The sequence below is a fragment of the Sus scrofa genome, chromosome 2 (assembly GCF_000003025.6).
Source record: "Sus scrofa isolate TJ Tabasco breed Duroc chromosome 2, Sscrofa11.1, whole genome shotgun sequence".
NCBI lineage: Eukaryota > Metazoa > Chordata > Mammalia > Artiodactyla > Suidae > Sus > Sus scrofa.
The window spans coordinates 80,748,700-80,774,671 of record NC_010444.4 but is presented as its reverse complement, the minus strand read 5'-3'; the positions used below and the strand labels follow the sequence as shown (position 1 = coordinate 80,774,671).

The 25,972-nt window shown below is 41.0% G+C and overlaps 1 protein-coding gene across 14 annotated transcripts in view; it reads left to right on the top strand.

Annotated features, from left to right (window-relative positions):
* NSD1 (nuclear receptor binding SET domain protein 1) overlaps positions 1–25,972 on the top strand; it is a 161,053-nt gene that overhangs the window by 36,263 nt on the left and 98,818 nt on the right. The window lies entirely within an intron of this gene.

Genomic DNA, 25,972 nt, shown 5'->3' with positions numbered 1-25,972 from the left:
CAGTGTCTTGAAAATCACAATGTTAAAAATCTAAATTATTCTATTAGTTTTTATGATTGCAAATCAAAAATACTGTTTGCATTTACCCAAAATTTATTTATTTATTTAGGGCCACACCCGTGGCTTTTGGACGTTCCCAGGCTAGGGGCTGAAACGGAGCTGCAGCTGCTGGATTTTGCAACAGCAATGCCAGATCCAGGCTGCACTTGGGACCTACACCACAGCTCACAGCAATGCTAGATCCTTAACCCACTCAGTGAGGCTTGGGATGAACCTGCATTCTCATGGATACTAGTCAGATTTGTTACTGGGGAGCTCCTATTTATCTTTTATTTTTTTTGGCTATGTGTATGGCATGTGGAAATTCCTGGGCCAGGGCTCAAACCCGTGCCGAAGCAGCGATCTGAGCGGCTGAAGTGACGACACAGGATTCTTAACCTGCTGTGCCACAGGAGAACTCCTGAAATGTTTAAATTAGGCTTGTTTTGTCATTACTTTTCCTGATTACTATAGTCGAAATCTAAAAAGATTGTGTTGGGGAGTTCCCTCATGACTCAATGGGTTAAGGATTTGGCCGTTGTCGTTGCTGTGGCTCTGGTTACAGGTGTGGCATGGGTTCAATCCCTGACCCAAGAATTTCTGCATGGCTTGGGGGCAGCCAAAATCATAATAGAGAAAATCCCTTTGATTGTGACCTCATGATTCTTTAACTCTAAAACTTAGTCCGGAGCCCAGGCCCAACTTTTTGGAGCAAGCAAGATAGTGGATACCCAGACTTTGGGGATCAGTCAGAATAGAGCTCAGGAATTAATAGTGTCCCATTGGAAATTTTCTGTTTTGGGTTTCTCAGTAGTATATGGAGGTAGTACCCTCCTATGAACCATTTTTGTGATTCTCTCATACTGTATGTGAAACGGCTTGGCTCATAGCAAGTTCTGAGAAGTATTTTTTTCCTCTAGACCTGAGATTAAGCCTGATCCCAAATTTTAAATTGTCAAGATTTTACTTTAAAAATTCAAGCACTAGCCCACAAACATTGGGTTTTCAAGTTATATATGTCGTCATTTAGCTTAGTATACTTAATTGACTCAGAAGACTTAAGACCTTTTGGCTCTTCATCCTTCAAAATGTTGTTTGAGCCTATTTTTGTTCACCAGAAGCTTTGGATACAGAATTTCCATAAATCCAATAAGCTTGGGTGAGAATCTAAGAAACTTGGATAAACTGTGAAACTTTTTTCTGGTCTCTACATATTTGTATCAGGAGCCTCTTAGCACATACTATAGCTAGCTTTCTTTGCTCTTTGTATTTTGACATTCCTGCTTCTGTGTGGGAATCAAATCATATACCACTGAAGGAGACTAGTTAAATTTCTAGGATATTCATAGTACACTACTGGCAAATGCAGGACTAAGTGCCCATTGGCTGTAGTTTATAAATATGCGTGACACTTGTGCAGATGCTTTGCACCTTTGTGCATCCAAGGGTTCCCTTTGCATTGAATGTTCTCTTTTCCTACCCACACGTACTTAGTATTTAAAGTTGCCTCGTGTTGTGAGGACTGAAGTGGAAGATAAAAACTTTTACAATATCTCATTAAGTTATTTTTTTGGTCTTTCATTATTCATTTATTGCTTACAAATATGAGCATTAACAATGTGCCAGGCGCTATTTTAAGTGTTGGGAATACAGTGATGAGCAAAACGTGCATGATCTGCCCTTATGCATCTCCCAGTCCAGTGGGAGAGACAAACGTTAAACAAGATACTCCACAATACGTAGTAACTGCAGTTAAACTGACATTTAGGAAAAGTGTGGGGAACTTTGAGCATACATCATGGGGAGACCTGATCTAGTTTGGTACTTAGGGGTGTTCCCTAAGAAAGCGATGTACAGATAAAGGAGCTGGGAGGGTGGTGGTGAGTATGTGAGAAAGGAATTGAAAGAGCATTTTAGGCAGCAGAACAACAGGCTTGAGTAAAGGTTAAAGGAAGCCAGAGTAGTTTCAGTAACTTCACAAAAGTCTATGAGCTTATGATTAAATCCTGGGCATCCTGAGGTTTTGCCATTCAGATTTCTTTTCCTTTCTTTTTTAAATTCAGTATTAGACTGACCAGGGTAAGAGGAAACATATGGAAGTTCATAGGCCAGGGATTGATTCTGAGCTGCAGCTGCAGCTGCAGCAACACCAAGTCCTTTTTACACACTGTGCTAGGCTGGGGATCGAAGCAATACTTCCCAAGTGACCTGAGCTGCTGCAGTCGGATTCTTAACCCACTGCACCAACAGTGGTCTCAAGAGAAAACTCATTATGCCAATGCTCAGATTTTCTTGTCTGCTCTAATTAGACTCACTCTCTCTCAAGATGTCTTCTAAAGAAATACTTATTTCAGTTAAGATTTTTAGAGCAGTGTTTTTTTGTTTCCTGCTTAAATGATGTTATGTATTAAATTTTTTTTTTTTTTTGTCTTTTTGCTGTTTCTTTGGGCCGCTCCCGCGGCATATGGAGGTTCCCAGGCTAGAGGTCGAATCGGAGCTGTAGCCTCCGGTCTACGCCAGAGCCACAGCAACGCAGGATCCGAGCCGTATCTGCAACCTACACCACAGCTCATGGCAACGCCAGATCGTTAACCCACTGAGCAAGGGCAGGGACTGAACCCGCAACCTCATGGTTCCTAGTGGGATTCGTTAACCACTGCGCCACGACGGGAACTCCATGTATTAAATTTATAATACTTATATGCCTTACATTTTAAAAGCTTTGTAGTGAAAAGTCTTTTAATCAGCCAGTTCCCCTCCCTGGTAATCAGTTATGGTTCTTGTGTGTTATCCTTTGAGATATTTTATACATATGCAAACAAATGCATATGTCTCCACCCTCATTTTTATATAAAATTACGGTAACAGGCTATACTACTTTTGCACCGTACTTTTTTCCACCTGTTGTAAAATCATTCTGTATATGTACATAAAGAATTGCCTCATTCATTTTTATGGGTACAGTATAGATCATTGTATGCATATGTCCTAATTTTCTCCCTTAGTGATGGATGTTTAATTTGTTTCCTGATCTTTTGCTGTTATAAATACTATTGTAGCAGTTAACTTTGTGTATACCACATTCCATAATTGAGTATGTCTGTCTGTAGGATAAATTATTAGTTTTAACAAATACTTACTGAGCTTCTGTATTGTCTTAAGTTTTATTGATGAATGTGTTTGAGTAGACGTTTTGTTTTGTTTTGTCTTTTTGCCTTTTCTAGGGCCGCACCCGTGGCATATGGAGGTTCCCAGGCTAGGGGTCTAATCGGAGCTGTGGCTGCCAAGGCTATGCCAGAGCCACAGCAACTCGGGATCCGAGCCGTGTCTGCAACCTGCACCACAGCTCATGGCAACACCGGACCCTTGACCCACTGAGCAAGGGCAGGGATCGAACCCGAAACCTCATGGTTCTTAGTTGGATTCATTAACCACTGAGCCACAACGGGAACTCCAGAGTAGAGTTTTTTTTTTTTTTAATGGCCACACGCATGGCATACGGAAGTTCCCAGGCCAGGTATTAAATCCCAGCTGCAGTTGCCACCTACGGAGCTGCAATAATGGCTGATCTTTTAACCCTCCACACTGGGCTGGGAATGGAACCCACACCTCCACAGCCACCCAAGCCACTGAAGTTGATTTTTTTTTTTTTTTTTTTTTTTTTTTTTTTGCTTTTTAGGGCTGTGCTAGCGGCATGTGGAAGTTCCCCGGCTAGGGGTCCAATCGGAGCTGTAGCCACCGGCCTACACCAGAGCCACAGCAGCTCCCAGATCCAAGCCGTGTCTTCGACCTATACCACAGCTCACGGCAATGCCGGATCTTTAACCTGCTGAGCAAGGCCAGGGATTGAACCTGCAACCTCATGGTTCCTATTTGGATTTGTTTCCACTGAGCCACGACAGGAATTCCTGCAGTTGGATTCTTAATCCACTGTGCAGAAACTCCTGAGTAGACTTTTTTTGAATACCTAATAAGTGCTGGAGTTTAAAAAAATGAATGACAGAAAAAAGAATGGAAATAAGATATTGTCCTTGTCCTTGAGACTGTTAGAGATTAAAATCAATACAATGTCTGAAGTAATAAGTTTACATTACCTCTACTTATTAAGCATCTGCACAGGGGAATGCAGACGCTTAATAAGTGGGGATAATGTAAACTCAAGAAGAGTAGGGCCAAATCTTGGTGTGAGTAAATATCAGCCAGAAGAGGGAAGGAGACATAAATGGACAAGCAGAATTGAGGCCTGGGAGGTATGACAGCATGAGATTTATGTAACTGCAAAGTATAAATTATATGAGGCAGGAGCTCCCACTGTGGTGCAGCAGATTAAGGATCTAGCATTGCCTTAGCTATGGCCTTGGTTGCAGCTGTAGCTTGTGTTCCATCCCTGGCCCAGGAAATTCCATATGTTACGGTTGTGGCCTAAAAAAGAAAAAAATTGTATGATGCAGGTGAATAGGGGTCAAATCAGGAAGAAATTTGTTTTGTTAGCTTAAGAACTTGGACTTGATTTTGTGTTTTTTACTTTTTAGCTTCAAATGAATTCTCATACTATAGAACACCAGTATAGAACAGAAAAAAGATGGAGCTGCTTTAATTTGGGATAGAGAGCAGGCAGGTTTTCTTCTCACTTGATTGGGCAGCCCCAGAAGGACTCTCCAGAACACTCTCTCTGAGGAACACAATTGGAACTACTTCTGGGATGGAGTTTCCATAAAATTTTGTTTGACAAGTCCGCAGAGATTACCTAAACCAATAAATGTAAAATACGTTGTTAGATGGAGTTCTTCTGTGGCTCAACTGGTTAAGGATCTGGCATTGTCACTGCAGTGGTTCAGGTCACTGCTGTGGTGCGAGTTTATTCCTGTCCTCAGAGCTTTTGCATGCTGTGGGTGCAGCTAAAAAAGAAAACCAAACATTGTTAGAGGGGGACAAAACGTGACCTCACATGTGGAGGAGAGCAAGGGGGATAGAAAGTGAATCATCTGTGTTTGGGCTGTTCTGAAATTATTCTTGTTTTTTAGAATAGTCTATTAATAAATAATTGATATTAATTAAAAATTCCTTTAGAGATACATACTAGAACATTATGAATAAAATAGTATGACATCTGGATTTGCTTCAGAATAATCCAGGTATGAGGGCTGAGGGATGGAAATAGGTAGGAAATAGATGAGGTTATGAATGGACAAAATAAACCAATGTTTGTTGAAGCTGCATAATGATTGTATAGGAATTCCTTGTACTCTTCCTTTTATATATATTTGACATTTTCCATAAAAATTTTTAAGAAAAATTCCTGAGGATAGACTAAGTGGAAAATTATTATTTTACTGATTGTTAATTATGAATCAGAAAATTAGCGCTTAGATTGAGCTATTTATTTGCCTTTTCTAGGGCCGCTCCCATGGCATATGGAGGTTCCCAGGCTAGGGGTCCAATGGGAGCTGTAGCCGCCAGCCTACACCAGAGCCACAGCAACTCAGGATCCAAGCCGCGTCTGCGACCTGCACCACAGCTCATGGCAATGCTGGATCCTTAACCCACTGAGGAAAGCCAGGGGTCAAACGTGCAACCTCATGGTTCCTAGTCAGATTCGTTAACCACTGTGAGCTATATATTTTTAAATGTGTTTAAAATTATATGGCTAATTCTCAGAGTTCCAGTTGTGGTGCAGTGGTTAACGAATCTGACTAGTAACCATGAGGTTGCTGGTTCTATCCCTGGCCTTGCTCAGTGGGTTAACGATCCGGTGTTGTCATGAGCTGTGGTGTAGGTCGCAGACGCGGCTTGGATCCTGAGTTGCTGTGGCTCTGGCGTAGGCCGGTGGCTACAGCTCTGATTGGACCCCTAGCCTGGGAACCTCCATATGCTACGGGAGCGGCCCTAGAAAAGGCAAAAAAAAAAAAAAAAGGTTAATTCTTAAACAATAAGAGTTGGAAGAAAAGCGTTTGAAGAGTTAATGGGTTTGAACTGTATAGATCCATTTATTTATTAATTTTTGGCCACCCTGCAGCACATGGAGTTCCTGGGCCAGGGATCAGATCCCAGCCGTAATTGCAACTTATGCTGCAGCTGCGGCAATGCCAGATCCTTAACCCTTTGTGCCAGGCTGGAGATTGAACCTGTGTCTCAGTGCTCCCAAGATACTGCTGATCCTGTTATGCCACGGTTGGAACTCCTGGATCCACTTATAATAGGGACTTTTTTCCCCCAATAAATAATATGTACTGTAATACTGCACGGTCCACAGTTGAATTCACAGATACAGAACCATGGATATAGAGGGGCTGACTGTAAAGTTAAACATGGATTTTCAACTACATACCTCCAAGGGTCAGTGTCCTTGACCCCTGTCGTCTGTCAGGGTCAACTGTAATTTCGAACTATATGTGAAAATGTCCTATCATTTTTCTAGTGCTTTTCTTCCTTTTTTTTGGTTAAAAAAAAAAAACAAACAGCTGTAACTGGGGCCTATGGAGGTTCCCAAGCTAGGGGTCAAATTGGCTGCAGCTGCCAGCTTATGCCACAGCCACAGCAACGCTAGATCTGAGCTGCATCTTTTACCTACTCTTCAAATTGTGGCAACGCTGGATCCTTAACCCACTGAGTGAGACCAGGGATTGAAGCTGCCTCCTCCTCATGGATACTAGTCGGGCTCTTAACCTGCTGAGCCACAACAGGAACTCCTCTAGAGCTTTTTTTAGAAGGATACTTCTTTTAGTAGTTATTTAAATGTCCAGGTATAATGTTATACCTTATGCTTTTATTTTTTTTTTCTCTTTTGTCTTTTTAAAGCTGCACCCATGGCACATGGAGGTTCCCAGCGCTAGGGGTCAATTCGGAGCTACAGCTGCCGGCCTACGCCACGGCCACAGCAATAAGGGATCTGATCGGTGTCTAATACCTACACCACAGCTGACGGCAACACCGGATCCTTAACCCACTGAGCAAGGCCAGGGATCGAATCCTTGTCCTCATGGATACTCTTCCCGTTTGTAACCTCTGTGCCATGATGGGAACTTCTCTAGTGCTTTTTTAGAAGGATACTTCTTTTAGTAGTTATTTAAATGTCCAGGTATAATGTTATACCTAATTATGTTTTTAAACTAAGCCATTATTTTGGGGTAATTATGAAGAAGGATATGAGTGATTATGATTTTATATCTTCAGGTGATTAACAAGTTAATTTCTCAGTCATAATCTGTAATTAGTAATCATGGTAAACAGATTAACTTAAGTTTGGTTGCTTTGAAATTGGTTTTAATTCATTAGGAAGTATTGTTCTGATAACTGGCTTCATTTGACTGGCATTTTGATTGAAGTGGTACAACGTATATATTGAGTACTTAGATCAATTCCGACAAAACTTAACTAAGAACTAATATCAGGTTGGTATTATTACCATTTTATGGATGAATTAGAAGGGAATTAACTGCATAATTGCTGATGCTAGGGAAAGAACACTATTGTAGAGTCTTATGAGGACCTGGACTATTTATCGCTGTTTATCACTATTTATTTGAAGGTCAAGCTCCATATTTGACCATCCCACTCGAATTAAGGCTGGTATATTATTGTGTAGTTGGAGAACAGATTCAAATCTTGAGCTAGACTTGGTGTTTTGAGGGAGATATTATGTTTTAATCATGTCTATAGCCTTAGGGCCTACCTAGCCTAGTGGTCAGTAAATATTTTTTGAGTGAATGAATGAGTAAATGTAAGTGCTATTTTTGTAGGTTTATTATATAGTTTCCAAAGAGGACTCCCTCAAAGGGGAAAAAAAAACAGTACAAAAAATAAACTAACTTCTTGTCCTTGTGAGTCATTTTCTTGTATTCTCCCTGCTGAGGCTACCCTGGAGGGACTTCAGAGGCTTGGCAGAGGTGAGTCACAGAGACCTTGAAATGGCACAACTGTCTGGAAAACTAAAGCTTATTTTTGTCTTTTGTTGTTGTTTCTAGGGCTGCACCTGCAGCATATGGAGATTCCCAGGCTAAGGGTCTAATTGGAGCTGTAGCTGCCGGCCTATGCCAGAGCCACAGCAATGCGGGATCCGAGCCACGTCTGCAACCTATACCTCGCTCATAGCAACCTATACCTCACTTATTGGATCCTTAATCCACTGAGCGAGGCCAGGGATCAGACTCGCAACCTTATGGTTCCTAGTCAGATTCGTTAACTGCTGAGCCACGACAGGAACTCCAAAAGCTTATTTTTGACTTGAGGTTATAGTTACTTGAAACATGAGTTGTTGGTGAATTTCAGAAGCAGTATATGTCAAAAAAGAAAAAGAAGTAATATATGTCAGTCATTTGGGGGGCACCTTTTTTATACTGGAACTGCGCCAGTTCCAGTAGACATTTATTTCTACATATTATCTCCGTCTTACAAATTAAGGACTAACGACCAGAGGTTCAGGAAGTTAAGTAACTTGTCTGAATTTACAGTTAGCAAGTGTTAGGATCAGAATTCATAGCAAGTGTTAGGATCAGAATTCATCACATCTAGTTTTTTAGAGCAGCACAGCCTGTACCAAAATCGTTCTGGGCCTCTATTGTTTGAGAGGGATGGGGATGTGTGCAGCATTAATTCTGGGAAGACAGCATGGCTATAGGGAAAAGACGCAGGAAGAGAAGGTCTGATGTCCTAGTCTTTTTGTTTTCTTGCAGTGTGGAGAACATTTTTTTTTAAAAGGTACATATAGAGAGTTCCTGTTGTGGCTCAGTGGGTTAAGAACCCGTGAGAATGCGGGTTCAATCCATGGCCTCGATTAGTGGGTTAAGGGTCTGGCATTTATGCAGTCTGTGGCATACATCACAGATGCGGCTTGGATCTGGCATGGCTGTGTCTGTGGCATAGGCAGCTGCAGCTCCGATTCGATCCCTAGCCTGGGAACTTCCATATGCCACAGGTGTGGCCTTTAAAAAAAAAAAAGAAAAGTACATGTAAAGTTCATGTTTCTATGTGGAGTTCACTGGTGGCTTGGTGGGTTAAGGATCTGGTGTCATTGCTGTGGTTTGGATTTGATCCTTAGCCTGGGAACTTTGACTTGCCTCAGGTACAGCTAAAAAAAAGTTTAGGTTACTATGAAAAAAAATTACTCTTTGGGAGTTCCCGTTGTGGCTTAGTGGTTAACTTGAATCTGACTAGGAACCATGAGGTTGCAGGTTCAATCCCTGGCCTTGCTCAGTAGGTTAAGGATCCGGCGTTGCCGTGAGCTGTGGTGTAGGTTGCAGATGAGCCTCAGATCCCGTGTTGTTGTGGCTCTGGTGTAGGACAGCAGCTGCAGCTCCGATTGGCCCCCTAGCCTGGGAACCTCCATATGCCACGGGAGTGGCCCAAGAAATGGCAAAAAGACCAAAAAAAAAAAATTTGCTCTTTTTTTTTTGTTTGTTTTTAATTACCTGTAGCATATACAAATTCCTAGGCCAGGGATTGAATTCGAGCAGCAGATTGCAGCTGCCGCAATGTGGGATCCTTTAACCCACTGTACTGGGTGGGGGATCAGGGATAGAACCCACTCCTTTTCAGCAACCTGAGCTGCTCCTGTTAAGTTCTTAACCCACTGCGCCATGGCAGGAACTCCCCCAAATTGCTCCTTTTTTTTAAATTGCAAAAGGCTATATTCAAATTGTTCTACTATGTTTTTCTGAAGGAATCTTTTTTTTTTTTTTTTTTTTGGTCTTTTGTCCTTTTAGGGCCATACCTGCGGCAAATGGAGGTTCCCGGGCTAGGGGTCAAATGGGAGCTGTAGCCACCAGTGTACACCACAGCCACAGCAACTCAGGATCTGAGCCACATCTTCAACCTACACCACAGCTCACGGCGATGCCGGACCCTTAACCCACTGAGGGAGGCCAGGGATCAAACCTGAAATCTGGTTCCTAGTCGGATTCGTTTCCACTGTGCCACAACGGGAACACCTGAAGTCATCTTTATTTTAAACATAACCTAACTCTAGACTCAAGTTCAGTGCTATCCATTGGTGACTTGCCTTTTAACAGCATTGATTAGTTTTGACCCAGGTAAAGAAGTATTATAAGGAGCATAGATGTGTATGAGTCTTTTTTGAAGAGATTGGGGCATATTCTGTTAGTTGAATTATAGTGTAAAGGTGTGTGAGGAACATTGGCTTGGTGAGAGTTTGTTTGTTTGTTTGTTTTTTGTCTTTTTGCCTTTTCTAGGGCCGCTCCCGTGGAATATGGAGGTTCCCAGGCTAGGGGTCTAATTGGAGATGCAGCCACCGGCCTACACCAGAGCCGCAGCAACGTGGGATCCTAACCGCATCTGTGACCTACACCACAGCTCAGGACAACGCCGGATCCTTAACCCACTGAGCAAGGCCAGGGATCGAACCTGCAACCTCATGGTTCCTAGTCAGATTCGCTAACCACTGAGCAATGACGGGAACTCCAGTGAGAGTTTATAAGTAGAATTCGCTCATTGAATCAGAGAGTAAGGTCACTAATTGTGTACAATTACCAATACTAAAGGCTGTATTTATTTTGTTTTTCTGTGTTGTGACTTAGTGGAAAGAGTACAGACAATTGAACAGAGCACACACACAGTGCTGTCAGCATTTGGGCAGCTCACTTCCAATTTCTGAGCCTCAGATTTTACACCTGTAATAAGGAGGTAGAAGTTAATAACTGTGGAATTGTCACTATGAGTTTTAGGAGAGAGACACAATATATGAATGCTCTTAGCAGTTCTCATACTTGGGTTATCAAATAAATGCTTCCTTTTTTCCCGTGTGACTTACATTGGAATTGTATGGTCAGGTACTTCTTGGCTTGTGTCAGGATCATACCTCTTTTTTGATTATCATATTTTATCCTTTCTACCCCTTCCCCCAAAACAAACTCACTTAGGCCTGTAATTATAATCACATACTAACTAGCTACGTGATAGATTTGTTTTCAGCCTTCACTGTTCGTCAGAATCACCCATGGAGCTTTTGAAAAATTAGGTTTTAAGAGCTTCACCCCGTGTGTACTGAATCACATTAGTTTGGGGCTATCCTTAGGCTTTTAATCTGGAGAATTGCATTAGGCCTGTGGGAGTGAGACTTTCTCATGCATTTGTAACTCCTCAAGGTAATTCTGATGTACAGTTAGGGCTGAGAACTATTGATCTGCTTCTTCTAGCACTCAGAAAAAAATCCCTAAAAGGCACGGACTCTAAAGCATAAGTCAGAGGACAGATAAGCCCCAGGTCATACCCAACAAGTTATATGATGTAATAATAAATGAGAATTGCTGGGTGCATAGTAGGTTCTCAGACATTGAAAGAAAAATGTATGGGCAGAAAGACTATACAGAATAAAATTGATTTATGTTGCAGTGGTTGGGCCCTAGATATTCTGTTGTAGGGAAAATGTCTATGGTCATTGTTAATGAAATTTTCCAGATTAAAAACCCAAGGATAGCCCCGAACTAATGTTTGTTTGTTTATTGAACATACTGTATAGAACTCTTTTTACTTGAATGTGGCACTAACCACCACCATCATCATTGCTATGATAAATGTACATATTTTGAGATCAGTCTTACCAACAGTGTATAAGTCATCAATAATCCTAATTGTGGTGTTTTCCTCCAATGCTTTCCAACATCCACCAACTAACATGAGTATTCCCTAGAATTTGGATGCTTTAGCCTAAAGGTGACTGCCACTAAGTGAGCAGGTTGTACGACACTAATGTATAAGCCCCTTGTGTCAGGCACCCTGAGAACAGCAAGGCCACAGGTACGTGGGCTGAGTGAGCTGTTCTGGACACCACACACTGCATGGGACAGTGGCACAGGTGTCAGGCAAGGTCCTGGGAGAAGAGAAACTCCTGCTTTGGTCAGAGGACAGGTGCCTTCACAAGTACTGAGGTAAGGAGTCACAAAAACTTGTCACAGTTGCTTTAATCTTTGTTAGCTGCAAGGACTTGTCTCAATCTTGTTGCATGGTTCATTGACAAGCAAAAGGCAGGGAGTTCCCATCATGGCACAGCAGAAACCAATCCAATTAGGCACCTGAGGTTGCGGGTCAAACAAATGTTTAAATCATTCCATTCCAATATTACATATAGTCACAACTGTATAGAACAATTTCTTCTGTTGGGTTAGGCCTGAGTATAGCTCTCCTCCCTCTTTTAAGCCTCCTGATGTTGTAGAGGGCTGCACCCTTTCATGACTGTCTTGTCTTCACCAAGCCTGTTTTATTGTGGGTCTGAGATTTTTTATTTTTTAGGTACACAGTGCAGCATGTGGAAGTTTGGGCTTGGGGTCAAATCTGGAGCTGCAGATGCCTGTCTTTGCAATGCCAGATCTGAGCCACGTCTTGCGACCTACCCCACAGTTCAAGGCAATGGTGTATCCTTAACCTACTGAGGGAAGCCAGTGATTGGACCAACATTGTGGATACTAGTTGGATTCGTTACTGCTGAGCCACAACAGGAACTATGGGGTCTGAGAATTTTTAAGGCATAAGCCAAAGGCCTGGACTAGCTGGAATGCCTTGACCTGCATGTTTCTGTTCTACCTCTTAAGTAGGGTGCCCTCTGTGAGCAGCTTCATGGCTGGTCTGGGCTGGGCTTCCACTTGATAGTCCCTCTAGCCTCAGCCTTACGATGTGATCTTCAGTTTATTGGTTTCCACAACCAACATAGAAGCTGTTCTGCTTTTCAGCTTTAATTGGACCAATTCCCTGCTTTTCTGCTGCTACCCTTTTCCAAGAAAGACTTCGAGTCCTTTGATGTGTTGTTCCTGGGATCTAGCCATTAAACAGGGGTCATTTCTTAACTCAGTAACAAGTTTTATGCAATAATCTTTCATCTTTTGTCTTAGACTGCTGCAGGCTAAAATTGCTAAAATTGTAATGCTGCCAGAAAATCTACTCTTTGCTAGATTTTCTTTCCTGGGTCTCAGATCTGGCTTTCCTTCTCACTGAAAGTGAAAGTTAAGACTGAGCTCTGACTCCCATCTACCAGGTAGAGAGGTTTGGTGGGAGGAAACTTCAAAGTACTCTAGTTCACGTCTTTGTTCTGTGGTTGGTGTGGCAACTAGGGGTCAGAAGATACTGGCCTCAAATCCCTCCTCTTTGCTAAAGGCCTCTAGACTTGCAACAAGGTCACTTTGAGCTTCTACTTCCTTGTCTGCTGTAAATATGGGATACTAAAAATCTGTGTTGCCTCTGTCACCTAGTTTTTGAGATTCATTTGATGTAATGGATGTTAAAAGAACTTTGACAATGTGAGTGTACATGGCTGTGAATGAGGCGGGAGTAATATAAATGCTTATAGTAGTAATTTACTTTATCATACCAGAGTTGAACATTTCCTTTGCACTTTTGGGTTGAGACTGGGAAAGAAAACCACAATTCTTGTAATGTGGAAGAATTGTTGTAATTGCTGACTAAAAATAATTATCATTTGTTTTCGATGTCTTGTACTAGATTGATAATAATGTTAGAAATAATCTCCTACAAAATTGGAGGCAGTATTCTACTTTTACAGGCGAAGAAACAAGCTCAGAGAGGTAAAATAACTTTCCAAAATTTCATGGATGGTTAAGGGCATAGTACGAGTTAAGCCCATGAATTTCTAGTATATTACAGAGCTTCTCTGTTATGCTGGCATTGGTTGTATTTACATAATTCCTCATTTAATTATAAGTAATGTAATGCATATGAGGAATTAAGACCTAAAAACTTAGTGAATTAAAAGTACATAGAATGGGAGTTCCTGTCATGGCTCAGTGGTAATAAACCTGGCTAGTGTCCATAAGGACAAGGTTTGATCCCTGGCCTTGCTCAGTAGGTTAAGGAGCCAGCGTTGCCATGAGCTGTGGTGTAGGTTGCAGACGTAGCTCAGATTCCGCATTGCTCTGGCTGTGGCTTAGGCTGGCACCTGCAGCTCCAATTGGACCCCTAGCCTGGGAACTTCCATATGCCGCAGGTGTGCCTCCCCCAAAAATTCACAGAATAGTATAGATATTTATTTTCTTACTGTGCTTATCTCATAGTCTTGGACAAGTCATTTGGTCCCTTTGTCTTTCACATTCTGTTTGGGAATAGTTTATCCTTCAGAGAAGACATTCATTTTTTAAATGATTTGTATGATATTATAACTTAATAGATTTAAGCAGGGGAGTTCCCACCATGGCGCAGTGGGTTAAGAATCTGAATGCATTCACCTATTGTGTTAAATATATGTACTATACTAAAATAAAAGTTAATAACAGGGGGAAAGAAAAAGAATCCAACTGCAGTGGCTTGAGTCACTGGAGAGGTGCAGGTGCGATCTCTGGCCCAGTGCATTGGGTTAAAGTATCTGGAATTACTGTTCCTGTGGCATAGGTCACAGCTGCAGCTTGGATTCAGTTCCTGGCCTAGGAACTTCCATGTGCCATAGGTGCATCCATTAAAAAAAAAAAAAAAAAAAAAAAAAAAAGGTTAAAGTTAAGCGTAAAAGAAAAAGAAATGATCTGAAAGTATTTTTGAGGTTTGATAATTGACTTTATGTGTCTAAATTTTCTTATCATATGTTGTAGTTTCCTTAAAAGTGATCCAAGATAAATCCTTAGTAACAGGGGCAATAGCTGTGTCTCTGAAGTAGTTAGCATGCAAGATAACAAATTTGCTTTGCAAAGGGCAAGATGCTATGGAAATAGGTTATTTGAGGAGGGAAGGGTTTGTTCAACTTGGGTCTTGAAGGACGCCTAGGACAATTTAGACATGGCATAATGAAGTTGTAGGGTACCCTGAGGCAAGAGGAATTCAGTATGAGGAAATAGGTAGTGCAAATTACACTCTATTTAGATTTGAAGGTGTGGAAAAAGATTATGTAGGAAGTAAGGTAGGGTGTGCACATTGAAATCAATTTATGGAGGACCTTGGATACTGTTTGGATAGGTGATAGATGCTTGATTCGATTGACTAATAAGCATCAGAGGTGTGTGTTTTTTTGTTTTTGTTTTTGCTTTTTTTGGTTTGTTTTTGTTTTTTTGGCTGTACCCTCAGCATGTGGAAGTTCCTGGGCCAGGGATTGAACCTGTACCACAGCAGGGACCCAAGCTGCTGCAGTGACACCACCAGATCCTGTGCCACAGGGAAGTCCTATTAGTCTTTTTTTTCCTCTCTGACTATTTTGACACAGCTTTTAGTTTTGTTTTATTTTTGGCTGTGCCCGTAGCTTGTGGAAATTCCTGGTCCAAGGATCGCTGCCATAGCAGTGACCAGAGGCATGGTAGTGACAATGCCATATCCTTAACCCACTGCACCACCAGGGGTCTCTGTTAATTGTGTTTTCTTTTTTTTCTTTTTCTTTTTGCCTTTTTAGGGCCACACCCTTGTTATATGGACGTTCCCAGGCTAGGGGTATAATCAGAGCTGCAGCTGCTGATCTATACCACAGCCATAGCAACTCTTGTCTGTGACTAACGCTACAGCTCACGGCAATCCTGGATCCTTAACCCACTGAGCAAAGCCAGGGATTGAACCTGCATCCTCATGGATACTAGTCGGGTTCGTTACCACTGAGCCATGACGGGAACTCATGATTTTATTGTAGTTTTAATATATCTATTTTAGTTTTAGAATAGATCATATATGCATGAGATTCAAAAAATCAAATTATTCCCATCTTTTCTTTGATCTGCCTCATTTTTACCTCTCTTTTTAAAAAATTAAGTAATGAAAAAAATTTTTTTTTCTGCTTTTTAGGGTCACACCCATGATGTGGAAGTTCCCAGGCTAGGGGTTGAATTGAAGCTGTAGCTGCCAGTCTACACCACAGTTGCAGCAACGTGGGATCCGAGCTGCATCTGCAGCCTACACCATAGCTCATGGCAATGCCACATCCTTAACCCACTGAGAGAGGCCAGAGATTGAACTCTCATCCTCACGGATACTAGTCAGTTTCATAACCCTCTGAGCCACAACAGGAGCTCATATTTATTCTTAAAGTAATTGCAATAAAATGTATCTTTTCAAAGAAATACAGTAACAATGTTACAGCTACTGCTTTTTTTGTTTGCTTTTTAGGGTGGCACCATTGAAATGTGGAGGCTCCCAGGCTAAGGGTCTACTTGGAGCTGCAGCTGCCAGCCCACACCACAGCCACAGCAAGGCCAGATCCTAGCCATGTCTGCGAGCTACATCACAGCTTACGACAACACTGGATCCTTAACCCCCTGAGCGAGGCCAAGGATCAAACCCACAACCTCATGGTTCCTAGTAGGATTCGTTTCCTCTGCACCATGACAGGAAGTCCAGCAGCTGCTTTTTGAGTTGTAATTATATGTTAGGCACTCTATAACTTTGTGAAGTATGATTTCAGAGAGCCTATGTTTTTAACCATTACACTATGCTCTCTCTCAAAATAACAGTTTCATACTAATAATTAAGATAAAAAGTAAAATGGGGAGTTCCTGCAATGATGTGGAGCATTGGGTTAAGGGTCTGGCATTGTCTCTGCAATCTCGTGGTTTGATCCCCTGGCCTGCTGCATTGAGTTAAGGAACTGTGTTGTCAGGTTCAGATTTGATAACTAGCCCATGAACATCTGTTGATATGCTACAGGTATGGCCAAAAAAAAAAGTAAAATGGGTTCCCTGGTGGTCTAGTAGATTAAGGATCCAGCATTGTCACTGCTGTTACTCGGGTTACTGTTCTCGCTTAGATTCGATCCCTCGCCTGGAAACTTTTGCAGGCCCACCAAAAAGAATGTTGCAACTGTGGGTAGAATCAGGCTTGAATAGAATAGGAAGAACAAGCTTTGACATGTAAGTCACAGTGTTAGCACATTACCAGCAATTGGCATTTTATATATTAATATGTTTGGATATTTGCTTATTTAGTACTTCTAGTAGCAATATGGAGTAGGCGCTGTTATTGTTCATATTTTACAGATGATGCAAATGAGGCAAGTAGATAAAATACTTTCACATTTTTTTCAAGGCAACTCAGGATTATAGTGCTTTTTTTGGATGCACTTATCTCACTATTGCTAGGAGATTCTCCCTTAGTGCATTTCTATACATTTTATCTTTACCTACAAAGAATTATGTATTAAAAAAAAAATATATATATATATATATATTTTTTTTTTTTTGTCTTTTTGCCGTTTCTTGGGCCGCTCCTGCGGCATATGGAGGTTCCCAGGTTAGGGTTCGAATCGGAGCTGTAGCTGCCAGCCTACACCAGAGCCACAGCAACGCGGGATCCGAGCCGCGTCTGCAACCTACACCACAGCTCACGGCAACGCCGGATCGTTAACCCACTGAGCAAGGGCAGGGATCGACCTGCAACCTCATGGTTCCCAGTCAGATTCATTAACCACTGCGCCACGACGGGAACTCCTTAAAATATATTTTAAAGTATTTGGCAAGATACACTAAAAACCATGGAATTGGGTACTTTTAAGTGGTTTTAAAAGGTGATTTTTGTGATGTGTGAGGGTTTTTTTTTTTTTTTTTTTTTTTTTTTTAGGGCCGCACCCCTGTCATATAGAGGTTCCCAGGCTAGGGGTCTAATCAGAGCTACAGCTGCCGGCCTACACCAGAACCACAGCAACACCAGATCTGAGCCACATCTGCAACCTACACGACAGCTCATGGCAATGCCGGATCCTTAACCCACTGAGTGAGGCCAAACCCGCATCCTCATGGATGCTAGCCCCAAGAACTCCATGTTTTGTTAGTATTATTAAAACAGTATATCCTGAAATGACTAGAGGAGCAATAGGAGAAATTTAAAAACCTGTTTGGCAGGTTTTACTTTTTATGTATTTTTAACTGACTTGCATAAAACAATTACATGATTAGAGAAAATTTAAAAAGGAAACCTAGTCCCCAGAGTTTTATACCTAGTAATTAAAATTTGTAAATTCCTTTATTATGCATACTTTCCTTTTTAAAGTGGTAATAACATCCTTAAAAGTTTTTTTTTTTGTTTTTTTTTTTTTTTTTGTCTTTTTGCCATTTCTAGGGCCGCTCCTACAGCATATGGAGGTTCCCAGTCTAGGGGTCGAATTGGAGCTGTAGCCACTGGCCTACGCCAGAGCCACAGCAGCTCGGGATCCGAGCCTCATCTGCAACCTACACCACAGCTCACGGTAATGCCAGATCTTTAACCCACTGAGCAAGGCCGGGAATCGAACCCGCAAACTCATGATTCTTAGTCAGATTCGTTAACTACTGAGTCACGACAGGAACTTCCAAGGTTTTGTATTTTTTTTTGAACATATTTTTCTGGATTCCCATAGGGTTTGTTTGTTTTGGCAGCACCCATGGCGTGGGCATGTGGAAGTTCCTGGTCAGGGATTAAACCTTAGCCACAGCAGTGACAATGCCTAATCCTAATCCTTAACTTGCTGTGCCACAGGAGAACTCCCACATAGTAATCTTTAATGACTGCTTAATAGAACAACAAGTCATTCTAAGTTTGCTTAGCATCTTATAATTTCAGTTAGTTTTTATCTTTTGTTGTGTGGTTAAAGAAACAATGAAAGTGTGTTTATAGCCTGTAGTTTTTTCCTTCTTTTGGATTATTTTCTTAGGATGGAATTCCGAGAATGTTGAGTATTGTGTCAAAGTTTTGCCATGTTGCTTCCCAAGAGGGAGTACTAAAATTGATTAGTATCACTGTTAAGTTTTTTCTAAGAACTTTGCTGTCCCTTTTTTTCTCCCTTCCCTCAACAGAGAGTATGAAGAGTTTTGAGGAATCTGTTGGTCTAGCAATTCCAGCAAAGCTTAAAAGGAATCCTTACCTAAATCTATTCCTCACTACTCAGTTCTTAGGTGCCTTTCTCTACTGTACTCACTTTCTTGGTCTTTTATCATCATGATTCCCAATCCTTGATCTTCAGAACTCCAGAATCTTATATGGATGTGCTTTCTTGGCACTTTCATTAGGTTGTGAAGTTTGAAATTTGATTTCTTAAAAGAATTTTTTGGCTGTGCCTGCTGCATGTGGAAGTTCCCAGGCCAGGGATCAAACCTGCACCACAGTAGTGACCTGAGCTGGTCCAGTGAAAATGACAGATCCTTAGCCCACTGCACCACAAGAGAAATCCAAAATTGGAGTTTTATGAATAACTTGTTCAAAACCAAATTCCCTAAACCTGTGTCTCTTGTAGTCCTCTCCATTTTAATAAATGGAAACTCCCATCTTTGTAGTATTTAAGGCATAAAGGAGTGATCTTGAGTTCTCTGTGGTGTTTATGATGTGGTATTTCATCATTCAGTTTTCATCATCAAACATTTCAATTCAAAATGTTTTCTAATTGTTATAATTTATTCTTTGAATTAAGGATTATTTTAAAATATATAATTCTTAATTTCCAAATAGAAAAATTCTGTTTTTTTTTTTTGTAATAGCTGACTTAATTACATTATAGAGCAGAGGTTATGTTTCAGATGTTTAATTCCTTCAGATCAGTTGAGATACACTTTATGGCCTAATAAATCATGAATATTTTAAATATTCACTGTGCTTGTAAAACTGTATATTCTAAAATTAGAGTGTAGTAGTTTATATGTATGCAATAGGTCACATTTATTTATTTGCTTGTTTGTTAATTTATTTATGACCATGCCCATGGCATGCAGAAGTGATGATGCTAGATTCTTGAGCACTAGGCCACTAGGGAACTCCTCAAGTTTCTTGGGTTATTTACTTATTTATTTATTTTTTTCCCCCGGCTTTTTGGCTTTTTAGGGCTGCACCCACAGCATATGGAGGTTCCCAGGCTAGGGGTCTAATCGGAGCTGTTGCTGCAGGCCTACACCACAGCCACAGCAACGCGGCATCCTTAACCCACTGAGTGAGGCCAGGGATCAAACCCACAACTTCATGGTCCCCAGTCAAATTCGTTAACCACTGAGCCACGACAGGAACTCCAAGATTGTTGTTCTTGATATTGAAATTTGTTAAATCTTTAGTGGTTTTTTTTTTTCTTTGCTTATTCTGTTAATTACTGAGAGAGGTTTATCTTCATTATGGTTACAATTTTGTTGGAAAAATTCTGTTGCATTTGTCAGTTTTTGCTTTCTATATCTTGAGGCTACGTTACTGGAGGCATAACTTTTTTTTTCCCGCATTTTTGGCTGCCCTGAGACACAGGGAGTTTGTGGGCCAGGTATCAGATCTGAGCCACAGTTGTGGACCTGTGCCACACCTGCAGCAATTCCAAATCTTCTCCTTTTTAGGGCCACAGGTATGGCATATGGATATTCCCGGGCTAGGGTTCATATCAGAGCTGCTGCTGCTGGCCTATACCACAGCCACAGCAACACAGAATCCGAGCCACATCTGCAACCTGCATGGCAGCTGGCAGCAACATTAGATCCTTAACCCACTGAGCAAGGCCAGGGATTGAACCCATGTCCTATGGACACTAGTCACATTCTTTTTGTTTTCTTTTTTCTGTCTTTTAGGGCCACACCTGTGGCATATGGAAGTTCCCAGGCTAGGGGTAGAACGGGAACTGCAGCTGCTGGCCTACGCCACAGCCACAGCAATGCTAGATCGGAGCCATGTTTGTGACCTACACCACAGCTCATGGAAACACCAAATCCTTAACCCACTGGGAGGGTCAGAGATCAAACACCAGATTCTTAACCCACTGAGAGGGTCAGAGATTACCACTGAGCAATGATGGGAACTCCCACTCATTAGTCAGGTTCTTAACCCACTGCACCACAGCGGGAACTCCTAGAGTTTATGTAACATTTAAAAAATTACCTTTCTGGTCAAATGGACTCCAACATTTAGTTCATTTTAAATTTGTGGTACATTTGGGCAATATTCAGAAGAAGTGGCAAGAGTGGACATCCTTGTTTTGATCCTGATCTTAGGAGACAACGTTGAATCTTTCACCATTAATAAGTATGTTCTTACATGTACGTTTTTCATATATGTCCTATATCAGATTTTGTATCTCTGTGTTTTAGAATGGTTTTATCATGAATTTTTGATAAAATATTTTGTCATGTGCTTTTTCTGTGTTTATTGAGATCATGTGTTTTTTTAAATCATTCTATTTTATAGTGTATTATGTTGATTAATTTTCATATATTCGACTAACATTGTATAACAAGGGTAAATCCCACTTGGTCTTGTATAATCCTTTTTGTGTTTTGGGAGATTTCATTTGAGAGTTTTTTGTGTTTATATTCTTAAGGGATATTAGTCTTTTTGGGGGGGATAATATCTTTGTCTGATTTTGATAATGGGGTTATAGTGTACTCATAGAATGAGTTAGGATAATTTTGGAAGAGTTTGTGAGGTGTTAGTATTAATTTTCCTTCAGTATTTGTTGAATTCACCAGTGAACACCTAAAAACCTCTGACTTTTTCTCTGTGGACAGTTTTTTGACTTCTATTTCAGCCTTTACTTGAGGAATGTCTCTTCAGATTTTCTATTTTTGGAGTTTCCCCTGTGTCCCAGTGGGTTAAGGATCTTTCGTTGTCACTGCAGCAGTGGCTTGCTGCTGTGGCATGGTTTGATCTCTGGCCTGGGGATTTCCACATGCTGTGGATATGGCCAAAAAAAGAATATATTTGTATGTGGAAGTTCCCAGACTAAGGATCAAACCTGTGTCACAGCAGTGATAATGACAGCTCCTTAACCTACTAATCTACCAAACCCTTGGGAAACTTCCATACAGTGGCTTGTTTCACTTACTCTAATGTCCTCAAGTTTTTTTTTTTTGTCTTTTGCCTTTTCTAGAGCTGTACCTGCGGCATATGGAGGTTCCCAGGCTAGGGGTCTAATCAGAGCTACAGCTGCCAGCCTACGCCAGAACCACAGCAATGCCAGATCGAAGCCGCGTCTGCAGCCTACACCACAGCTCACGGCAATGCCGGATTGTTAACCCACCGAGCAAGGCCAGGGATTGAACCCGCAACCTCATGGTTCCTAGTCAGATTGGTTTCCACTGTCCCACGATGGGAACTCCTAATATCCTCAAGGTTAATCCACATTATAGTATATGTCAGAGTCACTTTCTTTTTTAAGGCTGAATATTATTGCATTGTATGTTTTAAACCACATTTTGTTTATCCATTAATCTGTTGATGGACACTTGAATTGTTTCCACATTTTAGCTGTTGGAAATAGTTCTGCTTTAGTCATGTGTGTACAAATATCTCTTCAATATCCTGCTTTTTTTTGAATATATACCCAGAAGTAGAGTTTCTGTATCATATGGTAATTCTCTTTTCAGCTGAGGTACTGCCGTACCATTTTTCATGGTGACTGTACCATTTTTACCTTTGCACCAGCAGTACACAGAGGTTCTAAGTTATTCACATCCTTACCAACACTTGTTTGTTTGTTCCTTCCTTCCTCTCTTTCTCTTTCTTCCTTCCTTTCTTTCTTTCTGCCACACCTGTGGCGTGTGAAAGTTCCTAGGCCAGGAATCAAACCTGCACTACAGTTGCAGCCTGCACTGCAGATATGACAATGCTGGATCCTTAACCCATGTGCCAGAAGGGAACTACCAGGAGTAGCTTTTAGATATCATATAAATCAAGCATTATCTTGATACATTTTTAGATACATTTTTGTCTTGTATATTGCCCTTGTCTTTTTATGTGAATTTAATTTTATTGCAATTATAATTGTTTTTTTTTGGCCATGTCACTGGCACGCAGAAATTCTCAGACCAGAGACTGAACACAGGTCTCAACAAAGACAACACTCAATCCTTAACTGCTAGGCCACCAGGCAACTCCATTTGTTGTTAACTAAAATGAGAACTGAGTCTTAGAGTTGTAGTAAGTTCTCCGATAATTGTCATGAAAGTACTAGATTGCCCCCACACCCTAGGTTCTTTAACCTAAGGTCCATATCACTGTACATTTTTTTTTTTTTTGGTCCTCTTAGTGCCACACCCCACAGCATATGTAAGTTCCCAGGCTAGGGGTCTAATTGGAGCTACAGTTGCCAGCCACAGCAACACCAGATCCAAGCCACGTCTGTGACCTACACACAGCTCACAGCAACAACAGATCCTTACCCCACTGAGCAAGACCAAGGATTGAACCTGAGTCCTCATGGGTACTAGTTGGATTCATTAACCACTGAGCCACCAGAGGAACTCAGTTATATGCTTTAAATTTGTTAAAAGGATAATCTCAGTTAAAAGGTTTTTAGCACAAATTTTTTTGCTTTTTAGGGCTGTACCTATTGCATATGGCTAGAGGTCACATTGGAGCTGCAGCCGGCAACCTATACCACAGCCACAGCAATGTGGGATCCAAGCCGGGTCTGCAACCTATACCACTTTTCATGGCAGTGCTGGATCCTTCACCCTCTAAGTGAGCCTAGGGCTTGAACGCACATCGCTCATGGATACTAGTCAGGTTCATAACCCGCTGAGCCATAACAGGAACTTCATACCACAAAATTTTTTAAAAATTAAAGGGAAAAAATACTATTTTACTATGTCTTGCCTTTTTTTTTCTTTTTCTTTTTCGATTTCGCTGATTTTGAATAGTTCACTTAACTGTAACTTTTGTATATGCTAGAAAATATACTGGTATCCAAGAATTATCCTGTGGTAAAATTCAGTTGACATAGAATGCAACTTAGGAACATACCTGCACCGCCTGAGCTTGTTTTATCTTAGAAATGCATTATAGGAAGTTCTCTTATAGGCTTATTAGCAGGTTATGGATCCAGTGTTGTTACTGCTCAGGTCCCTGCTGTGGCATAGATTCGATCCCTGGCCTGGGAACTTACATGCTGTGGGTATGGCCAAAAAGGAAAAAAAAGAAAGAATGAAATGCATTAAAGATCTGATTTGGACCTTTTTATGGAAATTCATTAGTGAAAGTACTTTTCCCATTTGGCTACACCCCAGCTTGTATGGAAATGCCATGGGATCGAATCTGAGCCACAGCTGAGACTGCCTGATCTATAACCTACTGCACTGGGCTGGAGATTTGAACTCAAACTGCCATAGAGACAATGCTGGATCCTAAACTGGCCATGCCACAGTGGGGTCTCCTAGTGAAAGTACTTAAAGATCTTACTGGAAATGTCTTTTAATCATATCTTTTGGTTCAAGAACCAGTTTTTGATTGTGATTGTAGAGATGTGTCACTCCTTTAAAAATGACAGTGACAAGCTTTTATAGGTGAATTTAACATGAAATGACATGTTACTGTCAATAAAAAAAGGAGATTTTGAACCTAGTTGCTTTTTATTTATTTATTTTTGTTTTTGGCTACACCTGTTGCATGCACAGGTTCTGGGGCCAGGGGTTGAGTCCATGGGCCAAAGCTTTGACCTGGGCTACAACAGTGACATTGCCTGAATCCTTAACCCACTTCGCCATCAGTGAACTTCGAACTGCTTTTTAGATTTAATTTAAACACTTTGAAAACAAATTCTGCCCATACTTACTCATACTTAAAGAAAAACAATGAGATGTGGTGCAAAAAACGTGGTCTTTAGAATTCATTAGATGTGGGTCTGAATCCAGTCTTTCCAATTGGAATTTAACCTTTTTGACACTCATTTTTTTTTTAACTTATGAAATAGATACAATATAATTTAGTAATGTGAGGATTAAGCAAGGTAATATATATGTATTAGTTTTCTGGGCCTGATATAATAAAGTACCACCATCTGATTGGCTTAAATAACAGAAACTTGTCTCAGCGTTCTGGAGGTTAGAAATTGTATCATGTTGTTTGTAAGGGTTGGTTCCTTCTGTCTAGAATGGAAGTATCAAGAGGTTAGGACTTATTCACTGCTGTGTCATCAGTGTTTAGAACTCAAGCAGCAAAGATGCTTGATAAATACCTGGGAATTGAATCTTTAAATCCTCGAATGAATATAATGCTTTTGGGAAGAAGTCAATGGAGAGGGGAAAGTTGAGGTACAATAATGAGAGGTCAAGGAGGTCACTGAGGTCTACTCCTCTAGGTGCCTCTTTTTTTTTTGGTCCTTTTAGGGCCGTACTTGCAGCATATGTATGTTCCTTGGTAGGGGTTGAATAGGAGCTGTAGCTGCTGGCCTACGCCACAGCCACAGCAACACAGGATCCTTAACCCACTGATCAAGGCTAGGGATTGAACCTCCATCCTCATGGATGCTAGTCACATTGGTTTCTGGTGAGCTACAACAGTGAACTCCCACTTAGGTGCCTCTTCTTCTGCCTTAGCTACCCAGAAATAGCTCATTGCATGTGATTGCCTTTGTGTGGTTTATCAAGTGGGAAACTCAGTCCTACTAAACCCAAAGCTGTCTTCCTCTCAGGGCAGGAGAACTTTATTGTTGATGGGATGTTGGATGTTAAAGGCATGAGCATGGGTGTAGCGGAGATGGAAGATTTTGGATTGCAGATCAATTAGGTATATTATTTTTGGAGAAAAGATGCAGCCAGTGTCTGGGCATTGGACAAGTCCAGGGACTTTGATTCATACTGTATTGGTGTGAATTCACGAATGGTGTCCCTTAGAGATATGCAGTGAACTATTCTGGATGCAGCCTCTGTTGAGTGTCCTGGGTAAAATCTAGCCCAGTTATACTGACATGCAAGAATCTATCTAGCCTGTTGTTTTCAGTATTTTGTTAGGTCCATTATTGTTAATTTATAGGAATGTCTGTGTTTGTGGAGTATCACCTATAGAAAGGACCACAGTCTCCCCCTGCCTTCCCAGTTTTATTGAGATAATAGTTGACATATAACATTGTAGTGGGATCACAGTCTCTTGACATTGTTAAAATATCTTTTTATAATCCCTCTATGTTGTGTTGTGATCCAAGGACGTAGGGCAAATACATCTTTTCCTTGTTGATGATTCAATTTATCTGTTATTTCAGTTTTCAACTCTTTAAAAATTGAAATAGCTTATTTATTTTCCCAAAGTGTAAGTAGATTACTTACATAAAAGAAATATAAATTGAGAGCTACTGTTGACTGTA